The sequence below is a fragment of the Zootoca vivipara genome, chromosome 11, assembly GCF_963506605.1.
Source record: "Zootoca vivipara chromosome 11, rZooViv1.1, whole genome shotgun sequence".
NCBI classification, from domain to species: domain Eukaryota; kingdom Metazoa; phylum Chordata; class Lepidosauria; order Squamata; family Lacertidae; genus Zootoca; species Zootoca vivipara.
The window spans coordinates 35,236,855-35,260,622 of record NC_083286.1 but is presented as its reverse complement, the minus strand read 5'-3'; positions in this window follow the sequence as shown (position 1 = coordinate 35,260,622).

The window sequence follows — 23,768 nt, the reverse complement described above, 5'->3', positions numbered from 1 at the left end:
AGCAGTTCAATAATTACAGGAAAAGTGTTTTTTTTTTCAAAAGAGGGCCAAGGTTACCTAGCTATGTGCCATTAATTGTTATCCACAGCTTTTGTCAAATCACATGCAGAGAGAGAGAACATACTGCATGGCGCACTGATCCACAAGAACATATAAAGAGTTCTGCAGGATCAGACCAACAGCTTGCTGTTCTCACAGTGGCCAACCAGATGTCTGTGGGAAGGACACAAGCTGGACCTGAGCACAATAGCCCTCTCCCCATTTGTGTTCCCCAGAAAGTGATGTTCAGAGCGATACCCCCTCTGATACAGGAGGAAATACACAGCCATCATGACTAACAGGCATTGTTAGTCCTATCCTCCATAAATTTGTCTAATCCTTTTTAAAATGGTCCAGGTTGGTGGTCCTCACTATGTCCTGTGGCAGCAGATTCCAAAGTTTAGCTATGTGATGTGTGAAGAAGTAGACCCTTCATTGCAGGCCCCAAAGTTCTAGTACTATGAGGGGGACGATGACTATTCACTTTCTTCACACCAGGAATAGGACGCAGGGACTTCGCGCTACGAAGTCCCTGGCTTCGTGGAGGGGGGGGGGAGTCCGCAGAGCGAGCGGACTCCCCGAAAAAACACCGGGTAGAGAGTCCCGGTGACATAGCCACCCAGCTGTTTGCTCCAGACGCGTTTCCTCCACTGCCCGAGAGCTCCGTAGAGCGATCGAGAGCCAGCGGAGTGGAGTCGCGGGAGCCATTTTTTGGGTATCATCTTACCTCCTTGAAGTGAAGCTCCGAGTCCTTAGCCTGCAAGCGGCTGATTCTTCCAAGAAAACAAAAGATTTCTATAAAGTAAATCTTTATGTGGACTTTAAAAATATCAATTTTGAAGATAGGAAGTGATTCCAAAATAACGGAAGCCGATCTCTTCCAAATGGCTAATCGGGAGGCGCATTAAATATTCTCAAGCCGAAAGGGGAAAAGTTTTCCAGATTGTGGACCCGAGAGAAAGAAAGACTTTTTCAAACCTTCCCAGCCCCCGGTGTCGGTACCCCTTGAGGTTCAGCATTAATAAGGGGGAAGGTGCCTTGACAGCTGTCAAAAGCTGTCAAACTGCTAAAAGACTAAGAAAATCGATTTTATTGTTGTGGATTGTAAAAACTGGTTGAAGATGATTCAGAAGTAATTTAATTGGAATTCAAATTTGATTTGTGATGAAGTTAAAGACAAAGGAGAAGATCAGCCAAGATGGAGCCGACAACGTGGTAGAGAGGAATTTTCCAGTACCCTTTGGCCCTTATCTCCTGTCTGCCTGTGGTTAAGTGAAGTATGAAAACAAAGTTTTCTCGAGCCTTCCAGGAGGCTGTGTTGAACTATCTACAAATATGGGAAGACATCTACAAGGAACGGCAATATTTGAATCCAACAGTAACGGAGATTGAGGTGCAAGACCAAGATTTAGAGGACAATTTTGATTTTGAGACTGTGTGTGAGGAGCAACAATTTCATGATAATTTGGAGACTGATTTGGACCAAAAAAAATATATGTGTTGGATGATGAAAAACAAAGATTTGAACAAGGAGACAAGGCCGACAAGGAGAAGCAAAGTGAAATAAAGATTGATGGAAATGAGGACCCTGGAGGGACTGAAATGTGGAGTGGTGTTAGTGAGGGAAGGGAAAGGCAGAGAGGGGGGGGGAATAAAGGCCTGGAATTTTTAAGTGGGAAAGAATTGGTGTGGGGTGAAAACTTTAGTTAAAGGGTTTTTTTTCTGGCTGGTGAATAACGGTTTCTGAAATCTTGGCTAGCTAAAGGAAATGCTGATCCAATTTGGGGAAAAGACATTGAGAGGGGGGAAGGAGAGTGTCTTATAAGTTTAGGGTTAGGAGTTTTCTGGAGGGAATAGAAGAATGGTTGAGGAAATATTTTAGAGTTTTGTTTCTAATATTTTTTGTGTTAAGAGAGGTGTTTGGGTAGAGAGCTGCCTGTCTCCCTCTCTTTACTCTTTGCACCCAGTGGCAGGGGGTGCTCTGAGGGGAGAGGGAGGGGTAGAAGGAAACTCAGACACAAAAATGGAACCTTTAGAGTGCTGAGCCCCTCGGGTTATCCTCGTGGCAGGAGGGGACTCGGGGGGGGAGCAGCATGAAGAAGGAGGAGGATTAAGTTATTATGATAAGAATAAGATTTTGAATTAGAATAGAAAACCCGCCATAATCAATCAAAGAAGTCAGGGAAACCAGGAGGAAGAGAATCGAGGAAGCCACAAACATATTGTTAAGAAAATAAGATGTGAGAACTTATAATTTTTTCTTTTTTCTTTTTCTTTTTTCTTGTTTTTTCTTTCGTTGTTTTATTGTTAAGTAGATTGTTATGTTGAAGAATTAGCTGGGGGGGGGAACCAAACCTCAGAGAACCTCCGCCTCTGTCCTCTCAGTGGCAGGGGGGAGGGGGGTGGAGGAGGGAGGGGGGAGGTCAAACCCAGCTTAAAATGGACCCCTTTGTTTCTCAATGCCCATGGGTACCACTGGTGGCAGAAGTGTTCTTGGGGGTGGAGGGAAAATGAAAGGAGAGAGTTTATTTTGTATGTTTTGTCTGTCTTGTTTCTATAAAAACTAATAAAAATTATTATATAAAAAAAGGAAGTTGTTTCAGCCCCTTCATTATTTTGGTTGCCCTATTCAGCCCTGAGTGCTCCCTGGAAGGACAGATCGTGAAGCTGAGGCTCCAATACTTTGGCCACCTCATGAGAAGAGAAGAATCCTTGGAAAAGACCCTGATGTTGGGAAAGATGGAGGGCACTAGGAGAAGGGGACGTCAGAGGACAAGATGGTTGGACAGTGTTCTCAAAGCTACGAACATGAGTTTGACCAAACTGTGGGAGGCAGTGCAAGACAGGAGTGCCTGGCGTGCTATGGTCCATGGGGTCACGAAGAGTCGGACACGACTAAACGACTAAACAACAACAATTCAGCATATTTTTCGTCTCTCTCTCTCTCTCTCTCTCTCTCTATATATATATATATATATATATATATAGAGAGAGAGAGAGAGAGAGAGAGAGAGAGAGAGAGAGAGAGAGAGAGAGAGGTGGTTACTGTTAGGATCTCCTACACATGAGTTTGGACCCTGGCAAAGACACATGCCCGACTGGCATGTTCTCTCCCTCCTGGTCAATCGTTTGGGAGCTTCAAAAGCTTTCTTTAGCCCGAATATCACAGCGACTGATGCCAAGAAACATCAACACACTTACGGATCCACAGAGTTTGCGCAGTTGCGTAACAGAACTCAGCAACTCAGCATTTTGGCTAATCTACTTTATTTACATATACTGTAAACACACTCGGAGCACTGCAACATGACTCCCTCTCTTTCTAGCATCAGGCAGCAAAGAGAAAGAACAAAGGACAATAGTCCTACTTCAGGAAACACAGTAACAGAAACATTCTGTCTTCGTCACTTCCCACTGTGGAATGGAAACATATACCATCATGTGATAGACAACAATCCCATGACAGCAGACACAGGGAATGAATCTTCAACAGTTATTAGAACTATACTGAATAATCCAAGAGTGGTTCTAGCATAGATTTACGCAGCAGCATTATAATATTGGTGGTTTTATTTCGAACCCCTTTCCTAATGATCCCTGGCATGTATCCTTCATCTGTTTCACAGCATCTTCATTGAACCATACCCCGAGACCTCAAAGTCTTATTCATGGTCAGTCTCTGCTAGTTCAAACCCCGATAAGTTTACATGTGGAATTAGAATTCTTAGTTTTGCCTCAATGGCAACGCTTCACACTTGCTGACATCAAATTACATTTGCCATATAGAGAGTTCCTTTTGCAGCTCTTCACAATCCCTTTTGTTTCAACTACCCTAAACAATTTAGTATCATCAGGAAATTGGACTAGTTCACTGCTCACCCCCAGCCTGCAGAACAGAGCTTTCCAAACTCTTCATTTTGGTGAGACACTTCTTAAACATGCATCATTTTGTGACAGTAATTCTGTTTTACTAGCAAACCAGAGGCTAAATTAACCCCTTCCCAGCCCTGGGAGGAGCGTGCGGAACATTCGCGCGGCACACCTACACACTGCAGCCAATACACACTAATGTGTCACAACACACAGTTTGGAAAGCTCTGCTGTAGAGGTTGAGCGGGGCTCAGGGGCACGGCCTGCTGCAACAGAGCTGAAGAGAAGGGAGGAGACTTGCCCCCCTAGGAAAAGTGCATGCTTCCAAGTCAGGAATGCTCACAGGGACTGGGAGTCACATCAGTAGCTGAGCCTTCTCATCTCTGCTTAAGAGCTTTGCAAGAAGGCAGGGGAACTTGCTGGGACAATGCTGCAGCTCCAATGCAGTCTTAGGCTAATCTTGGACTCTTTGCTCTTGGGCTGGATTTATTGTTGCTATTCCTCTGTCCTGTAAGACCACCAGGACTAAATTATGCTCTTTCCCAGCGGCTGTGTTTGTGCTATTAGACTACCAAAACAAAAGTTTACTTCTTTACTTGCAAGTAAATGTATCTGTCATCTGGTTTGGGATGGGAGCCAAGACAGTGAGAGTAATCAAAGTTACCTACTACAATTGGCATTCCCTCTTTTGGATGCCTCCTTGAGCTCATTGCTCCAAACAAATTTCCCCTCCCCATCTCACTCTGTTCTCCGAAATAAGCCTAAGTAAAAAAGTAAAGGTAAAGGGACCCCTGACCATTAGGTCCAGTCGTGACCGACTCTGGGGTTGCGCGCTCATCTTGCATTATTGGCCGAGGGAGCCGGCGTATAGCTTCCAGGTCATGTGGCCAGCATGACAAAGCCACTTCTGGCAAACCAGAGCAGCACATGGAAACGCCGTTTACCTTCCCGCTGTAGCGGTTCCTATTTATCTACTTGCATTTTGATGTGCTTTCAAACTGCTAGGTTGGCAGGAGCTGAGACCAAGCAACGGGAGCTCACCCCGTCACAGGGATTCGAACCGCCGACCTTCTGATCAGCAAGCCCTAGGCTCAGTGGTTTAGCCCACAGCGCCACCTGGGTCCCTTAGCGCCACCTGGGTTGCCATATTTCAAAAAGTGGAAATCTGGACAGAAAAGCTGGGGGGGGGGGAGTTGTTGAGCTTCTTTTGGCAAAATCTTTTTAAAAAATGGTTTCTGGCGACCCTAAGTCAGCCCCAGGGAAAAGGGGGTTGTTACAGAGAGCTGAAAATATTGCCCTAGCTAGCCTGGCCCAATCTACTGCCTTCCCCAGTCATACCAAGATGAATATAAAAAATGACCAGGCACAGCTCTCAGTTCCTATACTGTCCATCAATAAAACAGCTGAAGAAGAGTAACATTTTCCAAAAATTCCCTAGCTCATAGAGAGCAGATCACACACACCGAATGAGCCTTTTGTTCAACTCAGTGCTGATCTTTTCTTTTTAAAGGTTGCTGCAGATTTTCAATTACGGAGAAAGCCTTTCTCCTCATTATGTGCAAGTTAGCGGTGTGCATCAATAGCAGCTGCTACAGGGAGCTTTTTTCTTATTTTTTATTAATGACTGTGCAGCAAGAAGAAACGTGCTTCCCAGAACAGGCTTCCTTGTTTCGGATACCCCCTCCCCCTTTCTGTGTATGGTTTGGATTGAGATGTAGAAAGTGAAACTGTCCTTCACTTATTCATGTGTAATGTTAGCCCTGACACTGATCATTGAATTCAAAGGAACATTCTTCTGAATAGATATGGTTAGGATTTTAGATTTAAAACCTTTGTGGGATAGGAGCAAATGTTTACGGCTGCCGTCTTAGCCAAGCCTAGGATTGCATTGTTAGGATTGCAGCTAATCATACAATTCTTGGAAATTTTGCAGTGAAGAATTACTGAGCGGAAAGAGACCAAAGAGGTCCTCCATCACCTAAAACTTACAATAATACGTTATTTGGAACATAAGGTTGAAACACCTGCTGTAGACCTCTTATTTCAATGGTTTTATTGTCCATAACTTAGATTTGATTGTTTTTCAGAGGATAATTTCAGTTACCACATATAAGTTTGCAGGGGTACCAACTTGAATAATCCTTGGAACCAATTGCAATGAATTTGATCCACACTGATTTTGAAGTTAGGCCAATTTAACTATACCAGTTTCCAGTTTTCAAAAGTCCCTCAAGTCCCACTTTAAGAAACTTGTCTGCCAATGTGTGTATATTTAATGTCCTTGGGCATTCATGTATGCATTTGAGAGAAATTTTAAACTACTTTAATTTCTTTTAACTCTCATGTGACCTCTGATTTCCTTTGCAATAAGCCCATTTTCTTTTTAATTTGAATGCAATGCCTAGATGTTTGTAACCCTTCAAGTCTACCCACCTTAATTGTTTTGCTCTGCTTACTATACTCATAAATTGTTATTGTGTGGTGCAGTAGGGGAATACTGTAAAGAAATGTGTGGCATCCAAGGTGGAAACAGTTGATAGAAAACTATCCTGAAATATTTTTAGAGCAATGAGCTGAGTGGATGGTGCAAGATGAGATCTTTGAATGTTTTAGGCCCTAAAACAAGCTATGCAGGGAGAAGACGGGTCAGCAAAGGATTGAAAAATAAGAAGCTGTTGTGTACACAAAGTCTATGGACATGAACATTTACCACTTGTGAGCAGAGCAGATGGGGGGTGGGGTGGAACTTAAAGAACATCATCCAAAAATAGTGTGGAGGCACCTGGGCAAAATTGCAAGATCTGCAGAAGGTAACATGGCTTACTTAATTGTTAACAAATCAGATATAATATGGCGGTGGATCTCTGTGGGCCACTGAACATTTTAGGGATGAGAAGTGGTCACTCCACCTCTCCCCAAGCTTGCTACTCTTGTGGCTTCAGCCAGCAGTTAAGCAAGTTGGCAAGTTCATGGTGCCCATGTGTGACATCATCTGAGGGTGCCAGAACTCACATGTCTTTTGAGTTGGGCCACACCATGGCTGGGAGGGAAGTTGTTGGTGCTCCCTAATGGCCCACTATACTCCATGTTTCTGCATAATTCTGTGAAAGAAGTTGCAATTAGACAGATCTAACTACTTACCTCTGTAAATTGTACCCACTTCAGCCTGAAGGCCAGCTCTTCAAATCTTGGCTCATTCTTTCATCAAATGTAATTATGCTATACTTTTGTGTTGTCCAAAATATTTCACCTTGTGCATTCTCCTTCTGCTGAGCAGACAATAAGAAGAAGCCTGCTACTTTTAAAGTTGGATGATTCATACCCTTCCTGAGCAGAGTGTCACCTAATGTATACACAAAAGAGAGGATTAATGCCCTTTCTAGTCCTTGAGGAAGTAACTGATCATGAAAACAATTCACTTGACAAAAGGAAAGTGAAATGGTACCATGCAATAAGATGGCAAACTTGATTAAGAAAAGAAATGTCATGTTAACCTTCTCCAAAGCTGTTATTTTGTACTCAAGTGTCAATACAGAGCCCAGCCAATAACAGAGAAGTGTCGTGGGAATGATGCCACAGAAACAAAAGATGGGGTAAAGGCCAGAGATAAAAATGAATTGATCCAGCATTATAGAGCCCAACAATGACAATACTATCAAATGATATTGTAAATAATAATATAATCCTATACATCTGTTATTGGAAGTATTTTTGGGCCAATGGGAGTTTTACCCAGGTACACTGGTGCCAACTCCAAGGAGCCTTGGGTGCCCGGGAACCCACAAAAAATGTTGTGGGTGCTCAGCACTCACTCTACAGGAACTTGGATGCAACTTATGGGTCCTGTCCGAAGCCTTGGGGGGCCTTGGAAAGAGCACCCTAGGCTCTGTGAGGCCTCCAACATCACTTCTGGTTCCTCGCCAGGAACCGGAAGTGGTGCCGGAGACCATGTGAGGCCTAGGATGCCACTTTCAATGCCCTGCAAGGCCTTGGGTGCTACTTTCAAGGCCACATGGGTCCTAGGACACTGCTTTCAAGGCCCTGCAAGGCCTCGGATGGGACCTCCAGTTCCTTGCAAGGTCCCAGAGATCCAGCCTGGGGCCTCGCGGGGCCTTTGATGTAGTGTCCAAGGTCTCAGTGGGGCTTGGAAATGGTGTGCAAGGCCTCACAGGGCCTCTGACGCCACTTCTGGGGGTGACATCGTGTTACCTTGGAGCCGCTGGACACCCATGATCTGGGGCCCAATTCGGCGCCCCTGCCCAGGTAAACAGGTATTACCATATGGTTGTCTATAGCGGAGGTGGGGAGCCTTTTCCACATTCCCTTAGAGGCAACCTTCTGTGGGGATTGCATCCTAGCAGTTGGTGTGGTGGGCAAAAGTAGGTGGAACAATGGATATCACTCTTACCTTGGTACAGTAGGCTACATTCCAGCTACACAAAAGCCAGAAGTTTTCTCATACACATCCCCAGTCTCCATCCAGACAAGCAAGCAGCATTGTCACAGTTCAGCCAGACAAAAGCACCAAGTGGGCACAGTGCAGAGCCAGTGAGGGGCATGGCCTGAGGAGTTATTGGTTGCAGCTCATGGTTAGTCTGGAGAGAGCTTAATCATGGCCCCAGGCATGGCTGAGACACTAAGCCATGGTTTGGCTTATATCAGTGAAGTGTGGCATCCAAAAGGACCAGGAGGGAGCAAAGCAGCTGTCGGCTCCTCTCCTGAAGTCCACATGCTTGCATATTCACACTAAACCAAAGCTTGACTTAGTGTGACATGTGAACATGGCCTGGAAGCCTTTTGTCATGCTCTGTTATGCCCTGTCTCTTCCTCAGTTACTTATCAAATAGGCTGTCAGTTTGGAAAATTCTAGCAATGGCGAATGTATATACGATTTTTAAGGTTCAAGTGTTGAAGAACGTTGATGATTCTTTACCAATGCCTTGTACACTTTTTTGCTTAGGACAAGAGAGTCCAGAGCTATGAGCCTGCCTTCCCTCAGAAACAGATGACACTTAACCGCAGAATCTGACACATATTAATGCATAGCCGGTCTCACTGTGAGGCTTTGTTTTTGAGCAGGGATGCCAGGGTTTCCTTATTTTCCATGCAGCAATCCTCAGCCATCCTGGGGAAGAAATATAGTTTTCTTTATGCTTGTGCTGTACACATAAATCAGATTGCGAGCTCTATTTCAAACTCAAATAATATCCTATGATGAACTAAAGGCATTCGCACTTTGAATGCTATAACTGCAATAGATAAGAGTTTCTCCTTTCGTTCAAAGCAGGAATATATTTGGCTGAATTCTTTATTATGTTTCCTCCTTACCTTTTCTGCTCCCACCCATCTCCACCATTGCTAGTACATATTTTGTGCCAGAAGCTGAAAAGGAGGCTTTCCATCAAGAAAATAAAGATGTCAGAAATGCCAGCTCTCACACTTCATGAAGTTAATAAATAAATTTCACGTGCCTGAATGCAGATGACGAAAAGGACTGGGATTTATATTCACGACTAATCCGTAATGCCCTTGATGCTGGTATTGGAAGATATTAGCCAACACATGAAATTTTGTTATAATTTTTATGTTTAACTCCAGTTGATGTTGTACGCTTTAATTTAACATTAATTTTTTTTAAAAAAAAAATTTCCCTGTTGGTTTTAATCTCCCTTTAAAGTTTTTACCTCCTTTATTTTACCTCCTATATTCCAATTAAGAATATGACTACAGCTCTGGGATCCTTAGCATGTAAGTCATGCTGAATATGTGAGTTGTTCTTATCATCTCAGTCAATTTGTACTTTTTCTTTTTCTTCTTTTCTGTCTAGCAATATTTAAAAGTTGGAAGTGACTAATAATTGCAGTCGTTGGCGTAAGAGAAGACAAAGGAGTCAAAGAGGACCACATGGTTCAGAAGTTGCATCTTACTTCAACAGGGATTACTTCCACTGCACTGGAGAATGGTACGTTGGCCCTCCCTGCCCTCCAGCATCTGTTGACTGAGTTGGTCTGACACTGCCCAGTGGAAGACCCAGTCCTATTAAACTACAATGTCACCAGCCCAGGTAGGGCTGGCCAACCCAAGAGGCAAGGTGAGGTGACCGTCTCAGGCGGCAGGATCCACAAGGGCAGCAGATCTGGCCTCCAAGGAATGCCATTGCCTGTTGCTGCGGTGCAATGGCTGTAGTGCACCCCTTGGAGGCCAGAACTGCCACCTACTTGGCACCTCCCCCATGCCACAGTGGCCTCGCAGCGAATAGGAAGTGCTGCTGGTCTCCTCCCACCCCTAGGGAGGAAATGGCAGGGCCTGCCTTCTGGGGTCTCCTGGGTTCTGCACCTGCCTGGTGTGACTCAGAACAGGCCTCTTTCCCTCCAACAGCCTTTGATTCCCAGTTCAACTGTTGGGAAAGTTTGGTTTGATTTCCACCACTCCCCCTGTTCCCAATGTAGATCTTGCCTCCCCTCTTGTTCCTGATGTAGATCTTCACCTACACCTTCTTCTCTGATGGAGGCGGGGGGAGCATTTTGCCATTCGCCTCAGGTGCCAAAATGTCTTGGGTTGGCTCTGAGCCCAGGGGAATCATCAATGTGGGTTCAGGAAGCCCTCTTGCAGCAAGCTATCTTGTAGCACTACTGCTTTCTGCTGGGTGATAAAACAAGGAGCAGGAACAAAGGATTTCACGGATGCTTGTGAGGCTCTACTACTGTGTATATATAGCATGCTTAAACCAGACTGGGAAGCCCTAATGGAGAAAGACAATGTGCAAATATTCTTCTTATTTCATCTGTGGGACTATTTTAGAGATAAGTGTATCATGCGCAAGAGATAAAGATGGATTTAAGACCCTCTACATATATGTAGATGTATGCATGCAAAATTCATATCGGAAACAGGGAATGACACAGAGTGGGGAAGACAGCTTTTGTTCCTTCAAGTTGGCTCATGCTGTTTCAATCAGTGCCGGCATTCATTGTACACACACACACACACACACACACACACACACACCAGTGCTGCAAGAAAAGCACGTAACAGTTTAATATGAGTAAGGAGCAGACCAAACTTGTTGGAAATGAAATGTTTTGTTTGAGTGTTACACTCAGTCATTCTTTGTTCTTTGTCATTCAGCCACAATGGCAGTTCATGGTCAAGGTAAATGAACCATTGTCTGCTAGGCTCAAACCATGGCAAGGTTGAGCTACCACCAATGCCGCAAGCATTTTGGCACCACAAAGAGCTTCTCCCCACCACACCGCATTTTGCAGCCCCCTGCAACCAACCATCCTATATTGGTTCCACAGCTTAAAAGTAGAGGTGGGAAACATTGTTCAAACGAAAGGCTGCATTCCCTTCTGGAAAACCTTCCAGGGTGGTGGAAGGAACATCAAATGTGAATTTTGCAGTAGGCTGGTTTCGACACATACTCACACCCCGCTCTCTCTTCTCCATCCAGACAACCAAGGGGACATTGTCAGAGTTCAAGGACACATTCCAGCCAGGAGAGCAGGATTGGTAAGAGGTGTGGCCTGGTTGAGGGTGTGCGGCTGAGGAGAGGACGTGGCCTGGGAACAGTCCAGAGGGCAAACAGAGAGGTCTAGAGGTGAGTCTGAGGTTCCCCACTCCTACCTTAGGGTGAATAGTGAGCCTTCAAAGTGCTCTTCCAGATCTCATCTTCTGCCTTCCATGGTTATCTATTGTCTCAGTAAGTTGTGGGCTGTAATGCCTGAGGTGCCAATTGGCTACTCATTCCTCCATCAGAATGCAGTGCTGTTCTGATCCCAAGGATTAGTCAGGTACCCTGCACCTTTGGAGACTTGCAACAAGACACCCTGTTACCACAGAGGGCATAACATATTTAATATTCTAAATAGCTGACTGTCATTTTTAAAAAAATGACAATGAGAGTATCAATTAATAGAACAATTGCTATTATGTGTGGGATAACCAGCCTCATATCACCAACATGCTTCTATCTAAATATTCCTGAAGGAGTTAAGACCATAGAGTAAGCTATCCTGCCAGGTTTAGCCCATATTGGGATGGACTAGGCCAGGCATGTCCAAAGTCCACTCTGGGGCCCTAATCTGGCCCTAGGGTTGCCAGACTCAATAGAGGACAGGACTTCTGTGCCTTTAATTGCCCTGCTCTCTTTTGAGTCTGGAAACCTTAAAGAGAAACCAGCAGACCCTTTGTTTAATTTCCAATCAATCCTAAAAAAAAGGTCGGCCCTCACACATGTTCATTCTATCAAATCTGGCCCTCTGTGAAAAAAGTTTGGACACCCCTGGATAGGCAATCAGGCCTTTGTTCCCCTTTCAGTCTACCCGAGAAGCTCAATATGTGAGGTCTGAGCCGGTTGCTCCAAGCTCAGACCGCATGGCTCTTAAAAGCCATTATTTGGTTCCATATCAATAATTTATGAATTTTCACCACTGTAACTAAGCCTGTGTTTTCTGACTGTTGCATGGAAAAGCACATGAACTTTAACTATGTAGCAACCAAGATGTGTACTTCACTCACATAAATGTTATTAGCACATTTTTACATCCATTCATCTTGCCCGGGACACTGGCACATGCAATAACATCTGATATTCTAATAACACCTTAAATATTTTGGTAGATACTGCACACTGAACTAAATTTAGCTCGTAGTTTCTTGCCTCCAGTTGATAGAGTAATGCATCTCAGACCAGGCAAACTTCCAAGAGCCTTTTATTTTCCTCCTGAAGCCCCAGAAACAGTTGGTGCAGCAAAGGCCTAGTGAATGGATTGTTTGTGTCGTCGTTTTTTTGTCATTACCTACCTCAAGGCTGAATAGATTCAATGCAGTAAAATAAAAAATAAGAACACAGAGAACAAACAGAACCAGGACAGAGAAAGCATTTATTCAGGTTCACAGTAAGGTAGTATCGCATATTAAATGCCTTGCGGTTAAAGTCTTCACTCAAGAAGACATAGTCAGAATATTATTTGCAAAATGTTTTTTGCTCTCTTTTGTTCAGAAGTGGTGGATTAAAGTCAGAAATTGAAATCTATTTATATATAATAACCATAAACTAGGTATTATTTTGATACTGCTTTCTGGTGATAAAATACATATATTCAATCATAGTCACTGGACTCGAAGGAGCCCCAGGAAGTCGTCCAACTCAAATTTTAATCCCCTGTTTATACCAGGGCCAAGCAGGAAACCCTCAACCCAATGAAATGGCAGCACATGCACCAATTCTGAGATCAGAACAGGATAAAGTTCTGATCTCCTTCAGGATAAAGTCCAAATTACCTTAATTTGGATATCTCCTTTGCTACCATGGGGGTACCCCACTTGTACATATTTTTGGCACATATTTGGAGCCAAATTTTAAAAACACACTCTTGAACAGACAGCTGAGTAAACAACCCAGTCAATATAAAACTGGCGTTCAACAGATTTGAGAATCAGTGTTTGTGATGTGAAGATACTTCCCATCTCCAATTCTGGTTACGCTGAAGCATCAAAGGCAATTGTAGACAAAAGTTGGATGTTTGGTTCTTTTAGGACTGTGCCTCAGGCTTGTCTCCCACACGATAATTTTCCACAAACCACTACCCATGACTAAAATCCCATGATGAGATGGATTTATGAAAGAGTGTTTTTGTCAGGTTTGCCTTCTGTGAGCCCACTCCTCCAATGCTACAGGGGAAATCTGCAAGACCTTAAAGAACTACCCTTATAAAGTTAAAATTTATATGTTTCTCAGCTTGCTTTTTCCTGGTGAACAAGTTTTACCTATTACCATGATTAAACTAAGCAAATAGGCAACAGCACTGGATAGTAAAAATTCATATTTATGTGAAGCTGCTTAAATGGACATTTAAGATGAAATCTCTCTCTCTCTCTCTCTCTCTCTCTCTCTCTCTCTCTCTCTCACACACACACACACACACACACACACACACACACACACACACACACACACTCCTACAGTATCAAATGTAACTGGGAACAAAGACTACAGGGAACAGAATTTAATGGATTGTGATTACTGTTCTGGAACAGAGTGAACCTCTTTATAGCCCATGAGAAGATGATGTGAACTGAATTCAAACAAAGGACTGATAATGGATTTTACTGCATGCTACATGGTGTTGGTTTTTGGTTTTTAAAAAAGATGTTCTCATAATCTCTTTATCTCTTTCTGAATTTTTTTTAAATGTTTAAAATAAGAGCAGTGCTGTTTGGAAAAATACAGGGATATGTTTTTTTTTCCATTTCTCCTTGTTGTTTTTTATCTTCTTCCTGTGTAAGAAATGCTGGTTACCTTCCTATTTCGGTGAACATTGTTATGTTTGGATTACTTGATGTTAATTTAATTTCATCTTGTTCACTGAAGTTGCTGCTCTTCCTTCCTCTACACACCTTCCTATTTCATAATAAGGCAAATCAATTGTACCTCGGCCAATGATTTAAAGAAGAGGCTTAATCTGTGTTCCCTCTCCTCCATCCGGTTATTTTTCACCTCACTCCAAATCAAATGTTCAGACATTATGTTCTTCTCTAATCAACAGGGTGATGATGAAAGTAAACATGATTGCCTTATTGCCTCCCTGACCTCCCTGATGGCTGGTTGAAAACATGCTGGGTTGAAAGGACCATTGGCCTGATCCTGCAGGACTCCCCTGGTGCTCTTACAATTCATCATGTAAACATGCCTACTTATTTTCAATATTCATATACCATGCTGTAGCAGAAGGGAAGGTTTGCATGAAAAAAGAACAGAAAAACGACAAATTATAAAAATGCAACAAAAGAAATCTAAAACAACAATTTTTGCAGTCAAATAAACCCAAAATAAAAGCAGCAGCAAAGAATAACAGCTTTAACAAAGTACTAAAAATATTTAAGGTTGAAAATCTGAACATATTTAAGAAAGATCAGGTGAGCCTCTATGGGAAGGATATTCCAGGACCTGGGTGCCAACTCTAAAAAGGCCATGTCTCTAGTAGCCAATTCTTCAAGCTCATTTGGCAGGGTACCCAGAGAAGAGTCTTAGAAGAAGCAGTAGCCCAGTGTAGGAGAAGAGGAGGAGCAGTGCAAGCCTCCCAACAGTGCTGAGTTTGGATGGAGCAAGGTCAGGGGAGCTCCAGGTTGGCTGCCTTGGTTTCCTGTAGGCATGCATCCATCTGCAGGATGCCAGCGCCACTAATCTGGGACTCTTCCCTACCTTTCCACCAGCCTGTCTTGACAAATGCCACGCTGCCACTGCTTAATCTCTCTGCACTCTCCTTTATTGCCATTGCTGCTCAGAACATATACGTGAGACGAGGTGATCCTTCGGGTAACCTGACTCCAAGCACTAGGATTTTACAGAGCTTTCAACATGTGGACAACAACGTTTGAATATTCTCCTGCCCATGATACCTTGAGGTATGTTTATTACTGAAGACTGCTTTGGTTGTTTTTGAAGTAGAAGGATACATATTCCCCTAAGCAAACAAGATAAACCGCACCAGGAGCACTATGGGATTTGCACAAGAGATCTTTCTGATGGATTGTGCTTATTGATAGATTGAGTAGGAAAGAGGCAGAATATAAATTATTTCATGCCATTGGCATCTACCAAATGTCTCTCCTAAATAAATCACGCGTACGTTTTTCTTATTGTGATATTATTGTTGCTAGGCTGGGCATTTTCTGACTAAAATAGAACTATGGTATTTTACTATTTCCCGAGTAGCCATCTGTGTTTCAGTCAATTACTATAAACAAATTAATTAACCACTCTGTGCTGAAGCAGGCTGCTTGGTGAGCTGATGACTCCCAGTAGAGACCACACCGCAATCTCTCTGTAATGGTATCTTATCGACAGAAGCTGTTTGTGGCAAATGGTTCTGGAGCAGGTCACTCTGTGACTGTGGCTTGATCAGTTTAACCCACCAGATTCAGGATAATTGCGAATAACTAAGTCTCTATTTCTGCACAGCTTTGTATATTAGGAATAGTTACAGCATGGCCAACAGAGGCAAGTTAACATTTATATCTACATAACAGAGAAGGTTAAACCATCGGCCCCTTGATCAGCGTCCCCAACATAAACAAAACCAAAGTTCTTATAATTGCATTTTTACACATGTATTTTTGCACACATTTATCCTTCACTGTTTTCACTTCTTTCCCCTCCCTTCTCTCTGCTTCCTTTCTCCCCTGTCCTACAATCAGGAACTCTGGATTGCAAGTGTCTCAGGGCAGAGGTCTGTCTTTTGCCTGTGTACGGTATAAAATGTCATATACCCTGGTCATGCTATAATATATCAATATCTTATATGTAAATAATTCAGCAACAGGCTTTTTTAAAAAATGCTGCACAAGATGAAAAACCCGCATCTGTAAAAAGCAGCTGTAGTTTTTCATAGCGTCGTGTGTTAATAAAACGTGACAACCCAAATGATGGTGAATTTGTCATACTCGTTGTCACGTTAACATTTTTCTCTTACAACTGGGCTAGGTATATCTCCTTTTCCCTTGAGTCTGCATGCTCTTTCACTGACGCCTACACTCCCTTAGATTATTCTCTCTCTTTTTTTTGTACTCTGCCAGCCTAACAGACATTTCTCGTAGAAAGACTCATACAATTACCTAATGGTGCAGAACAAGCACGACAGTCCTCTCTGCTGCGTGCCCCATTTCAGCAAGGATATGTTCGGTATGACTCAGAATGAATCAGACCGGAGAAAGAGAACTGCAGCCTCACAAACAATGGATGGCAGACTACAATTTAGAGCCAGAATACCGCACTGCCTAATCAGCGTTGCCCAACTGCCAATTGCACTGTTCACTGTGCGTCCGTAATAGAATTAGTGTGTATACCCAAGGTGGTGCCCCGGAAAAAATAAAAGCTGCTGATTAACAACAGCAGGTCCCAAATCAGTCCTAATCTGTGGGTATGCAATTGTCTGTGCAACTGAAACCAAATATTAATTATATAAATGAAATCAAGTTCTTTGGGCAGCCTTTGGGACACAAATTCTGAATGAGCAGGGGAAAGTTGAGAGGGGACAAAAAAAGGTTCTTTGCCTTCACATGTCACAATCGGCATCAAAGAAGCACCATCCTAAGAAAAATTTAAGAGTGCCATTGCAAGGATACGCTAATCCCAGTGTTTTAAAACTCAACTCCCATGAAGCACTGTGATCAACAACAGAAGGTCCCCTAGCATAGATGCCAACTCTATGGGGCCCTGGCCCCTTCGCCCCCCCCTAAAAATATTTTCTGCAAGTTGGTGCCTCCCTCCCTCCCTAGGGCAGCCAGCTTCCCAAAAGTCAAGCACACACACCCTGCTTTTCCCGACTTGCCTCCTGGCTTTCAGCACCATTTCTGGGGAGAGGCAGGCAGATAGGAGAGGTGAATGGTAGGAGGGGGGGCAGGAGGTAGGCAAGCACATGGCCGTAGCGTAGCCAGAGGGGGCAGCTCCCCCTAGATCCACAAATATTAGTGAAAATCATTTTGTGGGAGGTGGGAGTGTGAGAGGTGAGCAGGTGGGGAGGGGAAGGGGAGGCCTGTGTCCAATTGTGTGTGGCAGAGGAAGGTGCAGGGAATGGTGGGAGAAGTGTGGGCAGGGCCCCCCAATATTTTATCTAGGTTGGCGCCTATGTCATTATTGTAATTAACCAGACCTACAATAACATTTAATTTCCTTCTTTTGTGATGCATGCAATTTCTTTCTTTCTTTCTTGGTTCTGCTTTGTTTTCTACATCGGTACTATTTCTTTTCTTTTCTTCTTTTTGTGTCTTACCTTACGCTGTGCACTTGTAATTATGAACTTTTTATTTTTCAATAAAGAATATAAAATAGAAACAGTTGGCACCTATGTCCCCTAGTTACTCAGACAAGCAAGCAAGCCTGATCCAGAAATGTTATTGGGGTTATCACTTGATCTGTGGATGTTGCAAGGACCAAAAACTTCCATCATCCCAAAGCAGCTTAGCCAATCGCCACAGATGGTAGGAGTTGTACTCCAACAACATCTGGGCTCCCTGGAGGGCTGCTGTCAGTCAGTGCAGACAACACTGGGTTACATGGACCAGTGGCCTGACTCAGTATGGAGCAGCTCCTGCTGACAAGACCTTACAAGTGCTTTACAACTACATTAGCTAAAATAAATCAGTCCACAAATCAGAACTTTTAATATCAATTAGTTTCTCTGCAAGCAACATTAGCTACTTATCTTTATCAAATCATTAGCACAGTGAGCCACTGTTGCAGGAGGAGTTACAGAACTGCTATAAGAGATAGAACTTTGATAGTGTGCAAAGCAAAGAATACTGGTAAATCTGCTTTCTCTAGTTAGTATTTGTTCTTTAAAAAAAAGGAGCCTAGAATAAAAATAGGTTAATCTACATCAGTACAAAGCCATATTGCACATGCTGATAGGAAAGGAAATGTTGTCTACTGTTTATTTTATTTTATTTTATTTAACAAAATTCATACCACTTGAAACTCTAAAGTGGCCTACAAGAAATATTAACATATATCAATTGAATCATAGAATCATAGAGTTGGAAGAGACCACAAGGGCCATCCAGTCCAACCCCCTGCCAAGCAGGAAACACCATCAAAGCATTCTTGACATATGCCTGTCAAGCCTCTGCTTAAAGACCTCCAAAGAAGGAGACTCCACCACACTCCTTGGTAGCAAATTCCACTGCCGAACAGCTCTTACTGTCAGGAAGTTCTTCCTAATGTTTAGGTGGAATCTTCTTTCTTGAAGCTTGATTCCATTGCTCCGTGTCCGCTTCTCTGGAGCAGCAGAAAACAATCTTTCTCCCTCCTCTATATGACATCCTTTCATATATTAGAACATGGCTATCATATCACCCCTTAACCTTCTCTTCTCCAGGCTAAACATACCCAGCTCCCTAAGCCGTTCCTCATAAGGCATCGTTTCCAGGCCTCTGACCATCCCGGTTGAAAACAGTTTGAAATTATTATTTTTAAAAAAATTAAATATAATTAAAATTAACAGTAAAAGAAACTAAAACGCATCAACATCTGTGTGTCGGCATAGGCTTTCCTAAATAAGTGTGGCTTAAGTGGATGCCAAAAAGCGTAGAGAAAAGCTGTCGGCCTGACACCAAGAGGCAGGGATGCAATGTCGCTTCTGACTTTGCAGGGATGCAAAGTCGCTTCTGAGGCCCCTCTGGGATTAGGGGCCCTGAAGCTTAAGCTTCACTACTTTCATAGTAGATCTGCCCCTGTCTAAGCTAGCGTTAGCCTGACGATAAGGTGAGGGAGGGTGGCTTCTTTTTTATAAGGTTCCTCCCGATTTTCTTGGAAAGCTGTTCTCCTCCCCCACCTGCTGGCCAGATCCAAAAGTGGACAGGACTGCTGCATCTTTTAGTTCTTCTGCAGAAGCGGAACCTTCAGTAGGCACAGCTTGTATGACACAACTGTTAAAGGTGTGGGTGCCCAATCCTCTTTTTCACCTAGCTGTGTGGAGAAGACAGGAAGCAAGTGGGAGAGTTAGGCAGATGGGAGAATTCGAAGTTGCGTATTCCCCCACTGCCTCCCTAGGAGCAACCTGGAAACCCAAGGCCTGATTTGTTTAGCATTTGGGGATCTCCTCTGCATTTTATAATTTGTGCTACAGCTACTGCAATGTACCAATTTGGCCACAGCCTTCCAAACAAAAGAGGGCTTGTGGTTTTGTTCTGTTTTTATGGTGCGTAGTATTCATGGCCTTATAGACTGAGAAGCTTTTACTGCCATCCATTTAGCTTTCCCCCTGCTTGCTCTTTATCATGTTCTGGATCTTTACACTGATCCCTTATAAGAACAAAGTCTGTTTGACACTGCTAAGGAATCTTTATTACCTCCTAGTAAAATCCAGTTTATAGCTTCCCCCCCCCTCACAATGTCATATGTATTCCAGTCACTCCTCCAGTCTTCACAAGTGATCATCTGTCAGTTCAGTGGTGCCTGAACAGTATTACACGTTGCCACCTGCTGTAGAAGTGGTGGAAATTTCTTCAGAGAAAGAAAAGTAACACAGTGGTGTATATCCAACTCAGGCAGTGGACTAAATCAGTGTTCGCAACCGGGATATTCCAAGGGGGGCACAGGTGAAAATTACATAAATGGGGGGCCACAGAGGGAAGTGAGGGAAAGAAAATCTTTTTAACAAAATCCTGATTGGATGGCTATCTGCTTGGCCAATCACAAGCAGGTAAGGGGGCGGCCCAGCGCTTATTTTTGGCACGTGCATTTTCTTCGAGCAGCCCTAGTTTGTTTCCAGGTGGAGAGAACAATTGCTGAGGCTCCCAAGTGCCTGGCAGAGCAGGGGCGTCTGGTGCTGCTGACTTGCATCTAGTAAATAACTGTCTACTCACACGAAAGCTGCACTGAGTTCAGCGGGCCTTACTCCCAGGTAAAGGTGTGGGGGGCTATAGTGTTTTATCTAGGCAGCCAGAACTCCTCTGGTTGACAAGATCCTTTTACACCAGATCAGTGAGGGCGACTTGCTTTTCAAAATTCTCCCATTTATACGGAACTCCCTGTGCTCCTTTTGCAGACTCTCCAAGTATCCCTATTTTCCAGGGACAGTTCCGGATTCACAGAAGTCATCCCAGTTTCTGATTTGATCCCTGGATGTCTCACTTTTCCTTAGGATGTGCCTATTTTCATCTTAGAAATATTGGAGGGTATGGTAAGGTAAAGGGACCCCTGACCATTAGGTTCAGTCGTGGCCGACTCTGGGGTTGCGGCGCTCATCTCGCATTATTGGCTGAGGGAGCCGGCTTACAGCTTCCAGGTACTGTAATGTGGCCAGCATGACTAAGCCGCTTCTGGCGAACCAGAGCAGCTCACGGAAACACCATTTACCTTCCCGCTTGGAGCGGTACCTATTTATCTACTTGCACTTTGACATGCTTTCGAACTGCTAGGTTGGCAGGAGCTGGGACCAAGCAACGGGAGCTCACCCTGTCGCGGGGATTCGAACTGCCGACCTTCTGATCAGCAAGCCCTAGGCTCTGTGGTTTAACCCACAGCGCCATGGAGGGTAAGGTAGGACGTCCCTATTTTTATCAGAGAAGTGATGAAAATAGATTTTCAGTGTGAGGGCCGTGTCCCAGGAGCTCCACTGCCTACATAAACTAGAATAGCCATACTTACTCACACATGTACTGGGTTCTGCCCAACGTGGGGGGGCGGTGTGCATGTGTGATGTCACATGATGGGAGTGGCTTGCTGGGGCCCAACGCAGCAACGGAGAGGCCCGCTACAGCTGCAGAATATTGAGGGGGCCTGGCCCCATGCTTGAAATACCCCCACCTATATGGTGCCCCTGCTTACTCATGTATGAAACCCAAATGGGACTGATGGATTTAGCAGTTGACATCTTTCAGGGACCAGTACCTCAGCAGAACCCTCCACTGATGTCTGCCCTGGGCAGCCGTGAGGGCCATTAGTCATTTTAGCAATGATACATTGGGGTACTGTGGGAAATTTCAGTGGCAGTTTGAAGGTGCCTGGTCCCACCAGAAAAGTCTCAGAGGGGCTACTATCATAGGAAGAGTCCAGTCAGAGAGCACTTTGCCAGGGGACCCATGAAACCTGAAGCCAGTCATCATCTGTCAACATCCATCTCTTTGGAGCAAGCTGTGGAGAGATTTCCACCTGGCAGCTCCACTGTCTCATAAGTGCACTTTCTAGTGGAGACTCAGTTCTGCGCGCTTAGTAGTTATTTATAAGGATAAGCTTCATAGTAGTTCTGTAAGTTGCATTGTGGAAATGTCCGTAGGCTGCCTTTAAAATGGTACATCATAGACAGCTGCAAGCAAGAATGGGAAAATAAAAGGCTTCATTCCTCACAATTTTGAATAATAGATTTCAGCAGAACCTCCAGTTCTAGCATGAGAGATGCCTGATAATGTGCACTTTATTGTTCTTTACCTCTGGATGCAGTGGAAATTCATAGCGCTGGAGGCAAAATATGTCATCACAAATACGTTATTGGTGTGGTGTACACACTGCCATTAAGAGATCTCGAGATGCTGATCCTTTCAACTCATTTCAGAGTAGGCTTAGCTGATTACCTGATCTCTTTTATTTTGACAGCATTGCTTTTACCTCAGTACAGTACAGTACAGTATTATTTGTCAGCTGATCAGAGATATTCCACAATGATCTTTTATTGAGAAGGTTAAACAAGGGGGTGGGGGGGGGAGGTAGGGAAGTCTTCTTTCTAACTAAGTAGTGCAACAGGCACAGTGTTCTGGACAGCCAGCTCAATCCTTATTGGACTGATTTTGGATAAGTGCTTCACTTATTATTTAATTTAGTATTGTAGTTTCCCCAGGCCTGTTGACACCTCCCCTCTTGTGTGTAAAAAGTATGCAGTTTTGGCTGCATAAAAAGCCACACATGGATAATGAGCTGGCTGTTAATATGTACAGGGATGTGGGTGGCACTGTGGTCTAAACCACTGAGCCTCTTGGGCTTGTTGATTGGAAGGTCGGCGGTTCAAATCCACGCAACAGGGTGAGTCCCCATTGCTCTGCCTTATCTTCTGCCAACCTAGCAGTTCGAAAACATACCAGTGCAAGTAGATAAAAAGGTACTGCTGTACCAGGAAGGTAAATGGCGTTTCCATGAGCTCTGACTTCCGTTACGGTGTTCCGTTGTGCCAGAAGTGGTTTAGACATGCTGGCCACATGACCTGAAAGCTGTCTGTAGACAAACACCGACTCCCTCGGCCTGAAGTGAGATGAGTGCTGCACCCCCAGTCACCTTTGACTGGACTTAACTGTCCTGCGGTTTTTTACCTTTTTTTTTTAAAAAAAAAACACCCAAGTATGCTACTATAATAAAGTAATTTAAGTTGGAACTGTTCTTTGGAAATTAGTATTGAAACTGATATTCTTATTGTCAAATGCAGTGTTGTTCGCAAGTACTCATATGCTGTGCATATGGGGACCGAAGGTTGAAGAACAATGTCCTAATTTGTCATAAATGCTTTAAAGATTTGTTTAAAGCAAATCTTAGTGGCTTTCCATTTTGGAGGTTTAAATTATTCACATTGGCTTTCAACTGGGCTACTGTCACAGAATGGGAATTCAACTTCCTCTACAGTACTCTCCCCTGGGACTGTCCATGCATCTTCAAAATGTGTTGATTTGTACACTGTAAGAACGTAAGAGACTTATGGATCAGACCAGTGGCCCATCTGATAGTTCTGATAGTGACCAACCACGAGGCACCTATGGGAATCTCTGCACTCACTTCAACTAACCCTTAGCAAGTACCTACGGTACTGTACTTCAGCCTCGCTGGCATTTTAAGTATTCCCCAGTGCCTTTACTCTGGGAAACTACTCCATTATTTGTGAGGAAAGGCAAACATAGCTGAAATTTTAGTGAAATAATCTGCTAAACCTCCGCAATACAGGAGCGACTCTTGGTCATTATGCAAAGCAGGAGAACCCGGAGAATGCAGGTACCTTCCTAGGAATTTGTTTTCAGTCCCACAGTTCCCCTTCAGCCTAATTTAGTCAGGGAAAGTATTTTTGTTGCTGCTGCTGTTAAGCAGCTGGGAACGAGAAACCCTTAAGAACTAATGCAAATCATCCGGGGATCTTCTTTATGCCTTCCCCTAGACCAGGCGGAATCTTGGTCAAATCAAGCACCTCCAATTCCCTCTTATCATTTAGACTGCAATCCTGCGCACCCTCATTTCGGTGCAATCCCCACTGCGCTTAAAGGGGGCTCGCGCTCTGCTTTTCTGAGTAACCACAACAAACCCTCCTGCTACGCTCCGCCCAAGCTTCGTCCCTCAGACGCTCCCCGCCTTCTCCCGCCCTTGTCACGTGGCCTTACCCCCC